Here is a 19521-nt window from a genome sequence, read left to right on the forward strand (position 1 = left end):
TACTGGCCTTTGGGAAGCAGAGAAAAGATACAAAATTGAACTGTATTTCACGGAATGTACCTGGGAATAACATTAATATCCAAAAGAATCCCATTCATTCTATGTTAAAAGACCTTTTCTACCCATTCCAAGCCCTTGACTAATTTTTTTCTGTTCAGAGCATGTAATGTCATATAAAGCAAAGCGAAATCTATAGTTTTACAGAGATGGAGGATATAAAGGTTTCCACTGTGTCACAGGAGACATACCAGGAAAGGACACCCTAAAATATGGTCAATGTAAGGAAAGCTGTTCAGCAGGTAGGCCATGGCAGTTCTCAGTGATATCATAATTAGGCCTTGCCTGAAAAATCTCTTGTAACCTGGAGAGATTTTTCTTCTGTGATGTCACAATTGTTGTCATGACTTCATCTGCATCTCAGGTATTCCTTCAGTACCTCTAGGGTTCAGTAATAGGCATCTAATTCAGAATAAACATCCATTTTGGAGTAAGAACAAAGAGGATGAAAAGATCAGAAATGGGTAGAAGGAAACTGCCATTCTGTCTTTGTCTAAAAAGGGAAGTAATATGTGTGCTTGGGAAAACTCAGTGACTCCTTGGTAGGGGATGACTGGCATTGCTGAACAGATAGCCTTGATCTGAGCCATCCACATATGCAAATCAGGAGCTGGGACACTCTCAGAAGCATCTGGACTTCTCTTTTCTTATGGTTCCTGTAAATCAGAGTTTTTATATAATCAATTTCTTCATTCCGAAAGCTAGTTGTTGGGAAGGGCGCAGTTGTTCTCCTCAGAGCTCATGGCTTTTACTCTTTTTGCCCTGAAGAAAAATGTCCAAAGAAACAAAGAAAAGACATGTATTGTGTCCTCAACTCAGTGTAAATACCTCCATGCTTTGTATACCTGTAGAGCAATTTGTGTCTGACACTGATATCTGGAAGGGATATAGTTGAGACTTCATCATCTCAGTCTTTCCATTAGTATTACACTGAATACCATTTCCAGACAGTGACTGTTTGGATTTCTCTGTCAATAGGTTTGATTATCTGGCAGGTTTCTTTTCTTTCTTTCATTTTTTTTTATTTTTAATACAATTTTATTGCTTTTTTATTTGGATATTTCTACATTTGCATTTCAAATGTTATTTCCTTTCCCAGTTTCTTTTCCATAATAGCCCTATCTAAATCCGCTAACCTTCTTATATAACCCACCTTACTGCCCCCTGACTTTCCCTTGAACTTGGAGTCAAACCCAGGCAGTACCAAGGACTTCTCCTTCCATTGGACTTCTCCTTCCATTGGTGACCAACAACGCTATCCTTTGCCACAGATGCCGTTGGAGCCATAGTTCTATCCATGTATAGTCTTTGAATATTGGTTTAGTACCAGAAATCTCTGGTTCATTATCATTGTTGTTCTGATAGGGTTGAAAGCACCTTTAGCTCTTTTAATCTTTTCTCAAACTCTACCAAAAATATGTCCGTTTTCAGTTCACTGGCAGCATAGACTCCTTGGCTTCATCAGTCTTAATTACATTTGGTTGCTGAGTGTGTGTGTGTGTGTCTGTGTGTGTGTGTGTGTGTCTGTGTGTGTGTATGTGTGTGTGTTTGTGTGTGTAGAGCTGAACAATGAATTCTCAACTGAGGAATATCCACATTCTTAGCCACTAGGTAAATGGAAATAAAAAAAAATCCTGAGGTTCCACAGCACACCAATCAGAATGGCTAAGATATATTTGGTGCCTCATACAGCTAGGGTGTTTCGTTGATTTTTAACAAGGATTCTGTGAAACTAGGTCAAGAATTTAGAATCCACAAATGACTAAGCCAAAGAGACTCCATCCTATTCTTATGAACCTATTGAAGTAGAAGATTCACTGGACCTCAAGCCCCTCATCCCTCAGCCCATGACATGAACCTTATTTTTGGACTGCAGAAAGAATCATGGTAAAGCATCCAAAACCCTCAAGTCTGGACCTTGAAACACAGGAAGATAGATATTAGAGAACTGCTATCTAATGCGACTACAGAAATGCATCATATAGTCTATGCTGTCGTTTCTTTTACTAATATCTGGTAATTTTTGGATAAAATAAGGATTTGGGAGTTTATCATTTAAGTAAATACAAGATATTCAGAACTATAGAGCTGGGCCCCTTTGTTTCAAAATCATAACAAAAAAATGGAATAGGATAATAGAACATTTGAGTACACATTCAGCAATATATATATTCCACTATCAAGGAATGTACAAAAAATTTTAATAAAATATTCACTAAACTAAAGGTCTGTAGGGAAAATACTGGCCTTTAGAAAAGAGATATCTGAGGAAATTGTACTATAAGCCAGAGGAATGGAACTAGGGATAAAATTATTATCCAGTAGAATCTCCTGCCCTCCATATTCTTAGATCTTTGGGACACATGCCAAGGCCCTGACTAACTTTCTCCATCAGAGCATGTAACCACTAGTGATGCACAGAGAATTCTGTAGCTTTAGAGAGATGGAGTACATAAAGGTTTCCACTGTGCCAAAGGAGACAGACCTAGAAAGGACACCCTTGAATCTGGTCAATGTAAGGAAAGCTGTTCAGTAGGTAGGCCCTGCCAGTTATCAGTGACATAATAAATAGGCACCACCTGAAAAATCTGTTGTAACTGGAGAGCCCTAACTTCTTCTGTGATGTAACAAGTTTTGTCCTGACAGGAACTGCCTCTCAGATATTCCTTCAGTACCTCTCCAGTTTACTAATAGGCCACTTATTCAGAGTAAACAGCCATTTGGGAGGGAGTACAAACAGGATGAAGAGATCAGAGAAGAGGAGAAGGAAGCTTGCCTTCTGTCTTAGTATTAAAAAAATGAAGAAATAAGTGGTACTGGGAAAGTTCAGAGAGCCCTTGGTAGGGGTTGAGTGGTATCACTGAAGAGATAGACTTGATCTGAGCCTTACTCATATGGGAATCAAGAGCTGGAAGCTTCACTGAAGCATCTGGACTTCCCTCTTCTAATGGTTCCTGGATGTCAGAGGATTTATCTCATTCATTTCTTTATTGCAAAGCCAAGAGTTTGAGAGGGCACAGTTGTTTCTCTGAGAGCTATGGCCTTTATTATTTTTGTCCTAAGAAAAAGGTCCTAAAGAAGAAGGATGGACAAGTATTATGTCCACAGCTCAGAGGAAACTCCTCCAAGATTTGGATACCTATAGTGCAGTTTGTGTCTGACATTGATATCTGGGAGAGAGAAGTTCTTCTAATTGAGACTTCCATCATCTTTGTCTTTCCACTAGTATTACTCTGAATACCATTATAGATTTCTGAGTGAATAACTGTGATTAGTTGGCAGTTTTCTTTATTTTTATATCTTTCTTTCTTATTTTTTTATAAAATTTTAGTGTTTTTAAAGTGGATGAGTCTATATTTACATTTAAAATATTATTTCCTTTCTTAGTTTCCTGCCCATAAGATCACTACCCGTCACAATCCTTTCTTAACTAACCATACTTCTACCCCTTGACATTTCCTTGAACTGGGTGAAAACCAACGTAGGAGCAAGGACTTCTCCTTCCATTGGTGCCAGCAAAGCCATCCTCTGCCAAATATACTTTTGGAGCCATAGGTCTGTCCGTGTTCATTCTTTAAATATTGGTCTATTACCAGAAAGCTCTGTTTCATTGACATTGTTTTTCTTTTGGGGTTAACAGCACCTTCAACTCTTGTAATCCTTTCTCAAAACCTACCAACAAGAGGTCCGTTTTCCGTTCACTGGTTTGCCACTAACATTCACTTCTGTATTTGACATGCTCCAGCTCTCTCTCAGGCAAGACCTATATCCAGTTCCTGGTAGAATGCACTTAGCTTCCTAAATCTTATCTAGTTTTGGTGGCTGATTATATATATATATATATATATATATATATATATATATATATATATATATATATATATATATATATACTTTTGGTGGATCCTACTGTATGAAGTTAGGGGGAATTTTATCATAGATTCAATGCAACTGGGTCAAGAATGTAGAATCCACAAATGGAATTGGCAAATAGATTCCCTCCTGTTCTTATGAAACTATTGAAGTTGAGGTTTCCCTGGTCCTGAAGCCATTCTTATCACTTCCCATCCTTCTCTATCTTATGTTTGGCCTCAAGAAAGAATCATGGTAAAACATCCAAAAACCTCAAATCTAACCCTGAGACACTGGAAAAGAGATATTGAAGAACCGAGATCAAACGGGACCTGAGATCCAAATTCTATACTCCATGTGGTCCTATGGTTTACTGATATCTGGAAATTTTTGGATGAAATAGGAATTTGGAGATTGCCATTTGAAGTAGGTACACCCTATTTACACTGTTATAATCACTCTATAGCTGGGCGCCTTTGTTGCTAAAGTCATTGCAGAAAATGGAAGTGGAAAAGCAAATTTTTGAGTACAAATTCAGGAATATATATAAAGTCACCTATCAAGGAATATTCAATAAAAATTGAAATACACATGCATTCAATTAAAGGTCTGTAGGGAAAATACTGGCCTTTGGGAAACAGAGAAAATGAAGAAAATTGAACTGTGTGTCACAGGAATGAACCTGAAAAAGAAAATATTATCTAGAAGAATCTTCTAAACTCAAATTCCTAAATCTTATCGACTCGTGCCAAGACCCTGACTACCTTTGTCCATTCAGAGCATTTAACCACTAATGAAGCAAAGAGAAGTCACTAGCTTTAGAGAGATGGAGTACGCAAACATTTCCACTGTGTAATAGGAGATATATGTGGAAAGAGCACCCTCAAATCTGGTCAATTTAAGGAAAGCTCTTTAGCAGATAGGCCATGGCAGGTCTTAGAGACATCATAGTTAGTTCATTCATGAAAAATCTCTTGTATCCTGGAGAGCATTAGCTTCTTCTGTGATGTCACATGAGTTGTCGTGACTGCAACTGTCTCTCAGATATTCCTTCAGTAACTCTAGGTTTTACTAATTGGCCTCTAAATTCAGAGCAAATTGGGGAGTGATAACAAAGAGGATGAAGAGATCAGAAATAAGGAGAAAGAAGCTGGTCCTCTGTCTTGGTACAAAATACAAGGAACAAACATATGGTCCTACGGAAAGCTCAGTGAGACATATATAGGGGTTGAGTGCTATGGGTGAAGAGATAGCCTTGATCTGAGCCTCCCACATAAGGGAATCAGGAGCTGGGAGACCCTCAGAAGAATCTGGACTTCCCTGTTCTTACTGTTCCTGGAGAGTTTATATCCTTCATTTCTTACTTCCAAAAGCCAAGTGTTGTGAAGGGCACAGTTGTTTTCCTAAGAGCTCATGGCCTTTACTCAATTTGTCAAGAAGAGAAGGTCATAAGGAAGAAGTGAAAAACAAGTATTGTGTCCCTAGGTCTGAGTAAACTCCTCTATGCTTTGGATATCTATAGTGCAGTTTCTGTCTGACACTGATATTTGGAAGAAAGAAGTGCTACTAGTTGAGATTTCATCATCCCAGATTTCCACGAGTATTACTCTGACTTCTTTACTATTTAATTACTTCACTATTTCACTTTACTATTACACTTCGGATTTCTGAGTTAATATGTGTGATTACTTGGCAGGTTTCTTTTCCTTTATATCATTCATTTTTTTTTATTTTTTAGCGAAATTTATTGATTTTTTAATTGGATGTCTCTATATTTACATTTAAAATATTCTTTCCTATCCCTTTTTTCTGCCCATAAAATCCCTAACCATTCCATTTCTTTCTTCTCTAACCAGCCTTTCTGCTGCATGACATTCCCTTAAACTGGGAGACAAACTAGGGAAGACAAGTGCTTCCTTTCCAATGTTGCTCAATATCTCATCTTCTGCCACATATTCATTTGGAGCCATAGGTTCAATGTACATTCTTTGTATATTGGTCTAGTATGAGAAAGTGGTGGTTCATTGGCATTGTTGTTCCTATGGGGTTGAAAGCACCTTCAGCTCTTCTAATCTTTTTTTTTTCAAAAATTACTTACAAGTGGTCCATTTTCAGTTCACTAGTTTGCTACTAGCATTCACTTCTGTACTTGACTTGTTGTATCTCTGTCTCTCAGGAAATATCTATATCCAGTTCATGGAAGAATGCACTTCTTACCTTCATCAATCTTATCTAGTTTTGTTGGCTGATGTAAACATATATACTTTTGGTGGATCCTACACCTATGTAGTTAAGAGGAATGTTAACATGGATTCTGCACAACTATTTCAAGAATGGAGGATTCACAAATGACAATTTTTAAAAGAATCCCTCCTGTTTTTATAATCTATTGAAGTAGACCTTTAAAAGGTACTCAAACCATTCTTCTCCCTGCCCATCATCCGGTATCTTACTTTTGGCCTTCACAACACAGGAAGCTAGAGAGTGTAGTACTGATATCAAATGGGACAAGAAACTTAACTCAATAGTCCATATTGTCCTTTGCTTTCCTGATGTCTGGTAATTTTTCAAGAAAATAAAAATTTGGGAGTTTACCATTTGTAGTAGGTACACAGTATTTACACTTTTATATTCACCCTTTAGTTGGGCCCCCTTTGTGACCAAAATCATTGCAGAAAATGGAATTGGAAAACAGAATTTTTGAGTACACATTGAGGAATATTTACAAAGTCCCCTATCAATGAATTTTCAATAAGAAATTGAAATACAATATTCATTCAATTAAATGTCTGTAGGGAAAATACTGGCCTTTGGGAAACAGAGAATACCTAGAATATTGAAGTGAGTCACAGGAATGAACCTGGGAATATAAGTATTATCTAGAAGAATCTCCTAAACTCCATGTTCCTAAATCTTTTCTACCCATGCCAAGACCCTGACTAACTTTCTCCACACAGAACATGTAACCTTTATTGAAGTAGACAGAAATCTCTAGCTTTAGAGAGATGGTGTACGTAAAGGTTTCCTCTGCATCAATGGAGACGGACCTGGAAAGGGCACCCTCGAACCTGTCAATGTAAGGAAAGCTGTTCAGGATGTAGGCCATGGCAGTTCTCAGTGACATCACCATTAGGCCTTCCCGAAAACACTCTTGTAACCTGGAGAGTCATACCTTCTTCTGTGATTTCACAACTGTTCTCATAACTGCAACTGCTTCTCAGATATCTTTCAGGAACTCTAGGATTTAATAATTGGCCCCTAATTCAGAGAAAATTGGAGAGTGATAACAAAGTGGATGATGAGATTGGAAATAGGGGAAAGGAAACTGGCCTTCTGTCTTGGTATAAAAACAAGGAAGAAATACGTGGTCGTTTGGAAAGCTCAGTGAGTTCTGGGTGGTGGTTGAGTGGTATCGCTGAAGAGATAGCCTTGATCTGAGCCTTCCACATAAGGAAATCAAGAGCTGGGAGACTCTCAGAAACATCTGGACTTCCCTGTTTTTATGGTTCCTGGATGACAGAGGGATTATATCATTCATTTTTTTATTCCAAAACCAAGTTTTATGAAGTGCACAGTAGATTTCCTGAGAGCTCATGACCTTTACTATTTTTGTCAAGAAGAAAAGGTCCTACGGAAGAAGAAAAAACAAGTATTGTGTCCCTAACTCAAGTTAAACTCCTCAATGCTTTGGAAACTTATAGTGCACCTTGTATCTGACACTGATATATGGGAGAGAGAAGTGCTTCTATTTGAGACCTCATCATCTCAGTCTTTATACTAGTATTAACCTGACTCCCACTTCTGAGTCAATATGTTAGAATATTTGGCAGCTTTCTTCTCTTTTATATCATTCATGTTTTTTTTTATTTTTTAGCAATTTTTTTTCTTTTTTACTAGATGTTTTATATATACATTTAAAATATTATTTCCTTTCCCAGTTTCCTGACCATTAGTTCCCTACCAGTTCCATTTCCTTCTTTTCTAACCAGACTTTCTAGCGCATGACATTCCCTTGAACTGGGAGACAAACTAGGGAAGACAAGGGCTTCTCTTTCCAATGTTGCCCAAAAAGGCTATCCTCAGCCACATATGCATTTGGAGCCATAGGTCAGTCCATGTACTTTCGTTTTATATTGGTCTAGTATAAAAAATCTCTGGGTCATTGGCAACGTTGTTCTTATGGGTTTGTTAGCACCTTCAGCTCTTCTAATTCTTTTTTCAAAATTTACCAACAAGAGGTCCATTTTAAATTCACTGGTTTGCTACCAGCACGCCCTTCTGTATTAGACATGCTATATCTGTGTCTCTCAGTAAATATTTATATCTGGTTCCTGGCAGAATGCACCTCTTACCTTCATCAATTTTATCTAGTTTTTTTGACAGATGTATACATATATACATTTGGTGTCTCCTACACCTAAGTGGTTAAGTGGAATGTTACCATGGATTCTGCCTAAATATGTCAATAATGTAGAATTCACAAATGACTATTTCAAATAGACTCTCCTGTTTTTATGAACCTATTGAAGTAGATGTTTAACTGGTCCTCAAGACCTTTTTTGCCCTACCGATCATCGGGTATTTTATGTTTGGCCTTAAGAATAATCATGGTAAATTATCCTTTACTCAAGTCTGGGCATGCAAACACTGGAATTTAGATAGAGTGTATTGTTATCAAATGGGACTAGTGAACTGAATTCAATAGTCCGTGTTGTCCTTTGCTTTCCTGATGTCTGGTAATTTTTTGTTAAATAAGGATTTGGGAGTTTATCATTTGAAGTAGGATTACAGTATTTACACTGTTATACTCACTCTGCAGCTGGGCACGCTTTGTGACCAAAATCATTGCAGAAAATGGAATTGGAAAACCGAATTATTGAGTACACATTGAGGAATATTTACAAAATCCGCTATCAAGGAATTTACAATAAGAAATTGAAATACAGTATTCATTCAATTAAATGTGTGTAGTGAAAATACTGGCCTTTGGGAAACATAAAAAACCTAAAAAATTGAACTGTATGTCACAGGAATGACCTGTCAATAAAAATATTATCTAGAAGTATCCCCTACACTCCATGCTCATAAATATTTTCCACCCATGCCAATACCCTGACTAACTTTCTCCATTCAGAGCATGTAACCAATAGTCAAGCTGAGAGAAGTCTCGAGCTTCAGGGAGATGGAGTACCTAAAGGTTCCCACTGTGTTACAGGAGATGGACCTGGAAAGGGCACTCTCCAATCTGGTCAGTGTAAGGAAAATTGTTTAGCAGGTAGGCCATGGCATTTCTCACTAACATCACCATTAGGCCTTCCCTGAAAACTCTCTTGTAACCTGGAGAGCCATAACTTCTTCTGTGATGTCACAACTGTTGTCCTGACTGCAACTGCCTCTCAGAAATACTTCAGTATTTCTAGTGTTTACTAATTGGCCTCTAATTTAGAGCAAATAGGGGAGTGAAAACAAAGAGGATGAAGAGATTGGAAATGGAGAGAAGGAAGCTGGTCTTCTGTCTTGGTATAAAAAACAAGGAAGAAATATGTGGTTTTTAGGAAAGCTCAGTGAGTCTTTGGTAGGTGTTGAGTGATATCACTGAAGAGATAGCCTTATCTGAGCCTTTCAGATATGGGAATCAGAAGCTGGGAGCCTGTCAGATACATCTGTGCTTCCCTGTTCTTATGGTTTCTGGAAATCAGTAGGATTATATCATTCATTTCTCTATTCCAAAAGGCAAGTGTTGTGAAGGGCATATTTGTTTTCCTGAGAGGTTATGACCTTTACTCTTTTTGTCAGAAGAAAAGGTCCTAAGGAAGTAGTGAAAAACAAGTATTGAGTACTGAGCTCCGAGTAAACTCCTCCATGTTTTGCATATCTATACTGAAATTTGTGTCTGACACTGATATCTCGGAGAGAGAAGTACTTGTAGTTGAGACTTCATCATCTCAGTCTCTCCAATAATATTACTCTGAATACCACTTCAGATTTCTGAGTCAATATGTGCGATTACTTGGCAACTTTCTTCTCTTTTATATGTTTCTCATTTTAGCAAATTTTATTGCTTTTAATAACTGGATGTTTCTATATTTACATTTAAAATATAATTTTCTTTCCAAGTTTCTTGCCCTTCAGATCCCACTTGTTCTCTTTTCCTACTTCTCTAACCAGTCTTTCTGTTTGTTGACATTCCTTTGAACTGGGAGACAAACTAGGGAGGACCAAGGGCTTCATGTCCATTGTTGCCCAAAAAGGCCGTCCTCAGCAACGTATGCATTTGGAACCATCGGTCAGTCCATGTACTTTCTTTGTATATTGGTCTTGTAAGCAAAAGCTCTGGTTCACTGGCTTAGTTGTTCTTATGGGGTTGAAAGCACCCTCAGATCTTCTAATCCTTTTTCTAAATTTACCAAAAAGAGGTACGTTTTCAGTTCAATGGTTTGCTACCAGCATTCACTTCTGTATTCGACATGCTGTATCTGTGTCTCTCACTAAATATCTATATCCAATTACTGGCAGGATGTATTTCTTACCTTCATCAATTTTATCGAGTTTTGTTGGCTGATGTATACATATATACATTTGGTGGCTCCTACACCTAAATGGTTCAATGGAAAGTTAACATGGATTCTGCCCAACTATGTCAAGAATGTAGGATTCACAAATGACAATGCAAATAGACTCCTTCCTGTTTTTATGAACCTATTGAAGAAGATGTTTCATTGGTCCTCAAGACATTCTTCTCCCCGCCCATCATCTGGTAGATTACATTTGTCCTTAAGAAAGAATTATGGTAAAAAGTCCTGAATAATCAAGTATGGCCATGGGAACACTGGAAGGTACAAAGGGTTGTACTGATATCAAATGGGACTAGAGGACTGAATTCAAACTTCATATTGTCCTTTGCTTTCCTGATGACTGGTAATTTTTTTGATAAAATAAGGATTTGGGAATTCATCATTTGAAGTAGGTACACAGTATTCACACTCTTATACTCACTCTATAGCTGGGCCCCCTCTCTGACCAAAATCATTTCAGAAAATGTAATTGGCAAATGGAATTTTTGATTCCACATTGAGGAACATTTACAAAATCCCCTATCAAGGAATTACAGTAAGAAATTGAAATACAATATTCATTCAATTAAAGGTTTTAGAGAAAATATGGCCTTTGGGAAAGAGAGAAAACCCAGAAAATTGAACTGTATGTCACAGGAATTACCTGTCAATAAAACTAATATCTGCAAGAATCTCCTACACTCCATGTTCCTAAACCGTTTTTACCCATGCTATGCCCCTTAATAACTTTCTGCATTATGAGCATGTAACCACTGGTGAAGCATAGAGAAGTCTCTACTTTAGAGTGATGTAGTACATACAGGTGTCCTGTGCCACATGAGACATACCTGGTAAGGGCACTCTCGAATCTGGTCAATGTAAGGAAAAGTGTTCAGCAAGTAGACCACAGTAGTTCTCAGTGACAGCATCATTAGGACCTCCATGAAAACTCTCTTATAACCTGGTGAGCCCTACCTCCTTCTGTTGTCATGACTGCAACTGCCTCTCAGATTTTCCTTCAATAACTCTAGGGTTTACTAATTGGCCTCTAATTCAGAGACAATTTGGGAGTTAGAACAAAGAGGATGAAGAGATATGATATGGGGAGAAGGAAGCTGGACTTATGTCTTGGTATAAAAAACAAGAAAGAAATATGAGGTGCTTGGGAAATCTTAGTGTGTCCTTGTTAGGGGTTGAGTGGGATCACTGAAGAGATAGCCTTTTTCTGTGCCTTCCACATAAGGGAAACAGGAACTGGGAGACTCTCAGATGCATCTGCACTTCCCTGATCTTTTGCTTCCTGGTAGTCAGAGACTTTATATCATTCATTTCTATATTCCAAAAGTCATGTGTTGTAAAGGACACAGTTGTATTCCTGACAGATCATGGACTTTATACATTTTGTCAAAAAGAGAAAGTTACTAAGGAAGATGGGATGGACAAGTATTGTGTCCTCAGCTCAGAGTAAACTCTACAGTGCTTTGGATACCTATTGTCCAGTTTCTCTCTGTCTGAGACTTCTATCTTGGAGAGAGAAGTGCTCTATTTCAGACTTCATCATCTCAGTCTTTCCACTAGTATTACTCTGTCTATCATTTTAGATTTCCAAGTCAATACTTATGATTAGTTGGCATGTTTTTTTTTCTTTTATATCTCTCAATTTTTAGCAAATTTTATTGGTTTTTTTAACTGGATGTTCCTTTATTTACATTTAAATTGTTATGTCCTTTCCCATTTTCTGGCCCATAACATCCCTATCTGGTCCCCCTGCTCGTCTTCTATAACCCTTCTTACTACCCCTTAACATTCCCTGGAACTTGGAGTTAAACCTAGGGAGGACCAGGGACTTCTCCTTCCATTAGTACTCACCAAGTCCATCCTCTTCCACATATGCAGTTGGAGCCATAACTCTGTCCATGTACATTCTTGAACATAGGTGTAGTATCAGAAAGCTCTGGTTCATTACCATTGTCGTTCTTATGGTGTTAAAGCCCCTTCAGCTCTTGTAATCTTTCCTGAAAATCTACAAACAAGAAGTCCATTTTCAGTTCACTGGTTTGCCACTAGCATTCACTTCTGTATTTGGCATAATCTAGTTGTGTCTCTCAGGAAATATCTATATCTGATTCCTGGAAGAATGCACTTACCTTCATCAATCTTGTCTAGTTTTGGTGGCTGATGTATATGTATGTACTTTTGGTGGCTCCTACAGCTCTGAGTTTAGCTGGAATTTTGACATGGGTTCTGCATATCTAGGTCAAGACTGTAGAATCCACAAATGGCAACACCAAATAGACTCCATCCTGTTTTTTGAAACTTCTGAAATTGAGGCGTCACTGGTCCTCAAGTCATTCCTCTAGATGCCCATCCTCCTATATCTTATGTTTGGCCTTAATAACTAATCATGGTAAAATACTCAAAACCCTCAAGTATGGTAATGAAACTCAGGAAGGTAGATATTGCAGAACTGATATCAAATGGGACTAGAGAACCGAATTCAATAGTCCATGTTGTGCTTTGCTTTTCTGATATCTGGTAATTTTTTGTTAAAATAAGGATTTGGGAATTTATAATTTGAATTAGGTATACAGTATTTACAGTGTTATGCTTACTCTATAGTTGGGCCTCCTTTGTTGCCAAAACCTTTGCAGAAAATGGAATTGGAAAACAGAATTTTTGAGTACACATTGAGGAATATTTTCAAAGTCCCCTATCAACGAATTTTCAATAAGAAATTGAAATACAATATTAATTCAATTAAACGTCTGTAGGGAAAATACTGGCCTTTGGGAAACAGAATACTTAGAATGTTGAACTGAGTCACAGGTATGAACCTGGGGATATAAGTATTATCTAGAAGATCTCCTATATTCCATGTTCCTAAATGTTTTCTACCCATGCCAAGACCCTGACTAACTTTCTCCATTCAGAGCTTTTAACTACTAGTGAAGCAGAGAGAAGTCTCTAGGTTTAGAGAGATGGAGTATGTAAAGGTTTCAACTGTGCAATAGGAGACTCTCCTGGAAAGGACACCCTCGAATCTGGTCAATGAAAGGAACGCTGCTCAGCAGCTAAGGACATGGCAGTTCTCAGTGACATCATCATTAGGCCTCCCTGAAAAATCTTTTGTATCCTGGAGATCCCTAGGTTCTTCTGTGATGTAACAAGTATTGTCCTGACAGGAACTGCCTCTCCGATATTTCTTCAGTACCTCTCTGGTTTACTAATGGCCACTAATTCAGAGTAAACAGCCATGTGGGAGTGAGAACAAACAGGATGAAGAGATCAGAAATGGGCAGAAGTAAGCTGGCCTTCTGTCTTAGTATTAAAAAAAAGAAAAAAATAAGTGGTATTTGGAAAAGCTCAGAGAGCCCTTGGTAGGGGTTGAGTGGTATTGGTGAAGAAATAGACTTGACCTGAGCCTTCCACATATGGGAATCAAGAGCTGGAGCATCTGGACTTCCCTGTTCTTCTGGTTCCTAGATGTCAGAGGGTTTATATCATTTATTTCTTTATTCCAATACCAAGGGTTATGAACGGCACAGTTGATTTCCTGAGAGCTCATGACCTTTACTCTTTTTGTCAAGAAGAAAAGGTCCTAAGGAAGAAGGGAAAAACAAGTATTGTGTCCCTAACTCAAGTTAAACTCCTCAAGGCTTTGAATCCCTATAGTGCAGTTTGTGTCTGACACTGATATCTAGGAGAGAGAAGTGCTTCTAGTTGAGACTTCATCATCTCAGTCTTTATACTAATATTAACCTGACTACCACTTCAGATTTCTGAGTCAATATGTTAGATTACTTGGCAGCTTTCTTCTCTTTTATATCATATTTTTTTTTATTTTTTAGCAATTTGTTTTCTTTTCAAACTACATGTTTCTATATATACATTGAAAATATGATTTCCTTTCCCAGTTTCCTGCCCATAAGATCCCTACCAGTTTCATTTCCTTCTTCTCTAACCAGCCTTTCTGCTGCATGACATTCCCTTGAACTGAGAGACAAACTGTGGAGGACAAGGCCTCTCTTTCCAATGTTGCCTAAAAAAGGCCATCCTCTGCCACATATGCATTTGGAGCCATAGTTCTGTCCTTGTACTATTTTGTATGTTGGTATAGTATGAGAAAGTTCTGGTTCATTGGCATTGTTGTTTGTATGGGTTTGAAAACACCCTCAGCTCCTCTATCCTTTTTCAAAATTTACGAACAATAGGTCCGTTTTCAGTTCAATGGTTTACTACTAGCATTCACTTCTGTATTTGACATGCTGTATCTGAGTATCTCAGGTAATATTGATATCCGGTTCCTGGCAAAATGCATTTCTTACCTTCATCAATCTTATATAGTTTTGTTGGCTGATGTATACATATATACTTTTGGTGGCTCCTACACTTATGTGGTGAAGTGGAATGATAACATGGATTTTACACAACTATGTCAAGAATGTAGAACTCACAAATGACCATTTCAAAAATACTCCTTCCTATTTTTATAAACCTAATGAAGTAGATGTTTAACTGGTCCTCAAGCCATTCTTCTCCTTTCCCATCATCCAGTATCTTATGTTTGGCCTTAAGATAGAATCACGTTAAAACATCCTAAAACCTCAAGTCTGGCCATTGGAATACTGGAAGCTCAATAGTGTAGTTCTGATATCAAATTGTACAAGAAACCGAAATCAATAGTCCATGTTGTCCTTTGCTTTCCTGATGTCTGGTAATTTTTCAATAAAATAAGAATTTGGGAATTTATCACTTGAAGTAGGTACACAGTTTTACACTTTTTATACTCACTCTATACCTGGGCCCACTTTGTGACCAAAATCATTGCAGAGAATGGAATTGGAAAACAAAATTTTTGAGTACACATTGAGGAATATTTACCAAGTCCCTTGTCATGCCCAACCTCGACCAGCAAAAAAGATATGACCAATGAAGATCTTCTTCAAGCAGTTTTACTCAGGAACCTTGAAACAATCTTCTGACCCCGGGGAACCCCCGGAGAACACTTAAATAGCTAGTGTTGGCTAATCCCAGCAAGCTATCTGGGTCATGCAGACAGGCTATCACTATGCGGAAGCTAGCAAGACAGGCAGGTATAGCCAAATAAGGACTTGCTTACTACAAGGAGCGCACACTGTTCGGAGGGTGGAAAGTGGAACCAGCACGATCTTTGACGCCTGTCACATCACAGCCGCCTATAGTTCCACCTTTTTGTTTAATTAACCAAGCAGGCAAAGGCACCAGTGAGTGTGGTGACCCCCACTGTCTTAGGATCATCCCTTCATTAAACCAGTCTTATGACACCTCTTTGCCCACCAAGTTCCTTAGCTAGAAGAGAGGTTGCCCATAACTGGGGATGGTTACTCACACATACTCATGCCTGAGGTACAACAAGGTCTTCTGAATAACCTTAAGCCAGGCTTGAGGGGACTGTCCTGCTTCAATTGCTGCAAATACCTGTACCACCATAACTGCGTGCCGCCTCTGAACAAACCTCATTCTACAGAGACAACACAGGCACACTAGGCAGACCAGCAGCAAGAATCCAACTAGGGTTCCCATACCCTCCCACTCCCTCAGATGATTCATAGCAGCCTCAATCCAAAATGACAATCCCGTAGCCAGTCTAGCATATGCACGTGTGGAGTTCACCGTCACGATGGCTGCACATAGCTGAACCATTAAGAAATCGAATTCTCCTGTCCAATTTCCTAGAAGATAACTTGACAACTTTTTAGAAAAATTAGATGAGTGGATTTAAAAGTCATGACGTATCGGCATGAGTCTCCCGAACACCAATAGTATCCCCCACAGGGGTTCCATTTGGACCACCATTTGGGTCACACCAAGAAGTGTCAGCAGCAGCAGGATCTTCATTCTTGTTGTACCTCCTGGTCAATCTTTCAGCGACCCACAACGGATCTTGCCGGTCCTGAGGAAACACACAAAGAGACCCTCTTGCCCATGACAACACGGGATCTGGCCAATGTCATAAGCCAGTGATCACGTCTTTCCATTTCATGTAACCTTTCAACATGCCCACCCGACACTGATGTCTGTCAGTGGCAGATAGGCCATCATAATCCAATATTAAAAAATTAAGAGTAAAAGGGGCTAAGGATATCTGTTCCCTGGTGGTTCTACCATGGCCTATTCCCCCTATTTGTTTAATCACGCATTCCTTCAAGGTACGATATGCTTGCTCAACAATACCTTGACATTGGAGATTATAAGGCAGGCCATGGGTCAACTGCATATCCATCTGTTTACAAAAGGATTTGAAAGATATAGCAGTTTAAGCTGGGTCATTATCAGTTTTTAAGTGTTAAGGCTTTTTCCAAACAGCCGAGGCTTATAGGAAGTGTCCAATAACATTGCATGGCTTTTCTCTATTCATAGGGGTAGCATGAATGACACCTGAACAAGTATCCACAGAAACATGAATGCATTTTAGAGTCCCAAATCCAGATATGTGAGTGACATCCATTTGCCAAATCTTTAGGGGCAAAAGGCCTCTAGGATTAACCCCTACACCTGGGGAATCGTGAAAAGTGATACATTGTTGACATCCTAAAACTATCTGTCGAGCATCTGCTCAAGACAGATGAAACTTCTGTTTTAAGGTCTTAGTAGGCACATGAAATTGTTGATGAAACTGTCCAGCTTGATCCAATGATGAGCTTAAGAAGATGAACTCCATTTGGGTCCATCTATCCACAAGATCATTTCATTGTTAGACAAAAATCTTGACCTCTTTTCAGATCAATTCCTGAAGTTCCCTCAGCAGCTGGCATACCGTGCTGCTAATTTTAATAGGGCTAACCACTTCTAAAATCTTAACTGCATTAACAAATATGATGAATCAGAGAGCAAATTAAAGGCAAAGGAACAATTTTTATACACTTCCTGCACAATCTTGAGTTCAATTATTTGTGGAGAGCTGGGATGATATTGACACAATTTGGCTCTTGATGGTTAATCATAAAAGCTCCACAGCCATTTTTGGATCCATCTGTAAAAATGTTGGCGCCCCCTGTATAGAAGTACTGGAAGTAACCTTAGAAAGAATATGGGATGTTCATTAAAGAAGGATAGCAAAGAATGTTTTGGATAATGATTATCTATCTCTCCATGGAATCCACAGCATAATATAGCGCAATCACCCACAGTGCCACACAAGATCTTCATCTGCTGAACTGTATAGGGCACTATGATCGAGATTAGGGAAACACCAAAAAATTGTATGCACTTTTGGATCCCATACAGGCCTAATTCTGTAACTGCTGTAGGATAATACTCTACTGATCTAGCTGGAGAAGCCTTGGGATAAAAACAAAGCAGAGGGCCATCTTGGCACAACAATTCTGTGGGCTGCATGTAGGTGGCTAGAATTCATAGCACAATGTCTGCACCCTCCTTCCATCGATGTAAAATTGTGCCTTGTAATCCTTTTTCAACCTTCTTTAAAGCTCTCCTTGCTTCATCTGTCAATTGTCTATGAGAATCCAAGGCCGAATCTCCAACTAAAGTATTATAAAATGGTTTTAATTCATAATTTGGTAAATTTAAATAACATCTGACCCAAATAATACCTCCTAATAATTTTTTTAAAATCATTAAGTATTAAGATTATCTTTCCTCCATTCATCCTCCTGGGGAATAATGATAAAAGGACTTAATTTTGCTCTTAAATAATTTACAAGATTGCCCTTTTGTACCTTTTCTGGGGCAATAATCAATCCCTTACCTTCTAGCAATTTAACTAAATTTCCATATGATAAATCTAAAATCTCTTCATTCTTTGCAGTTAAAAGGATATCATCCATAATATGAGGTGCATGAAACTTCTGTCTTATTGGGGTGATGGCATTGCCAGAAAAAGTTGACATATAGAAGGGCTATTTGGCATACCCTGTAGTATAACTACTGATTCATATTTTTGATCAGGTTCTTCATGTTTGCATGATGGAACAGTAAAAGCAAATCTTTCACTATCCCTTGGACAAAGAGGTATGGAGAAAAAGCAATCTTTTATATCAATCAGTACAGCAGGTCAACAGGCTGGCAGAGAGGATAAAAGAGGAAGCCCACGTTGCACTGGGCTCATGATTTGCAACTGTTGATTATTAACTTGTAAATCATGCATCATCATTCCCTGACTTCTTATATCACATATATTGGGGTATTCCAATATGATACTGATGGTTTTATATGCTTCATAGTCAGCTTTAGCTGTGGCAAGCTTCTCAGAAGAAAGCAGTCACTGAAGAACCCACACTGGCTCCTCTGTTTTCCAGGTAATGGAAACCCTTCCTCAGCAGCCCCAAGGAAAAACCCAAGTCCTGATCCTTTTCTCTCTTTTGGGCAGTTATAGGGTTAGTCCTACCCTGCAAGTATTTCCCTATTCCTTTACTGGGAATATAACCCATATGTTTCATAATCTTTTGTGAAGTTTCAGAATACTCAGTGTTCAATTTGAAACCCATATATTTCAGCAAATCTCTCCCTCAAAGGGAAATGGGCAAATCAAACACATAGGGTTGCATAACTCCCGAATGCCCTTCCTGATCTCTCCAACTCAATTGTCTTGCGCTCATATCAGGAGCTCATGCTTAATGGAGACATTGTAATGTTTGATATGAGACCTGTACTGGCCATCCAGAGGGCCAATCTTTCTTAGCTATTATACTTCTATTGGGCACTGTATCCAACAGTCCTAGGATCCTTTTTCCTTCTACCCTTAGCTCCATTACTGGGCGTTGGTTTAAACCCAAGGCTAGAAATGTAAGGTCGGAGCTGAAACCATTCTCTCCTCTCCCTCTATACTGGGCTGCAAAACTTCCATGAAGCCTAGGCAAAGTAATAGTTTGGCTATTCTGTCCCCAGGGCAAATGGCAGTAATCTCTTTCAGTGATTCTACCATGTTCTTGACTACCCCAGTATAATCTGGGTCAATAACTCCTGGATGGACATGTAGTCCTGTTAAAGCCGTAGATGATTTCCCTATAAGTAACCATACTGTGCCAAGTTCAAGGGGACGTTTAAATCAGTTTCTATC

Source organism: Rattus norvegicus, chromosome Y (genome assembly GCF_036323735.1).
Source record: "Rattus norvegicus strain BN/NHsdMcwi chromosome Y, GRCr8, whole genome shotgun sequence".
Classification (NCBI taxonomy): domain Eukaryota; kingdom Metazoa; phylum Chordata; class Mammalia; order Rodentia; family Muridae; genus Rattus; species Rattus norvegicus.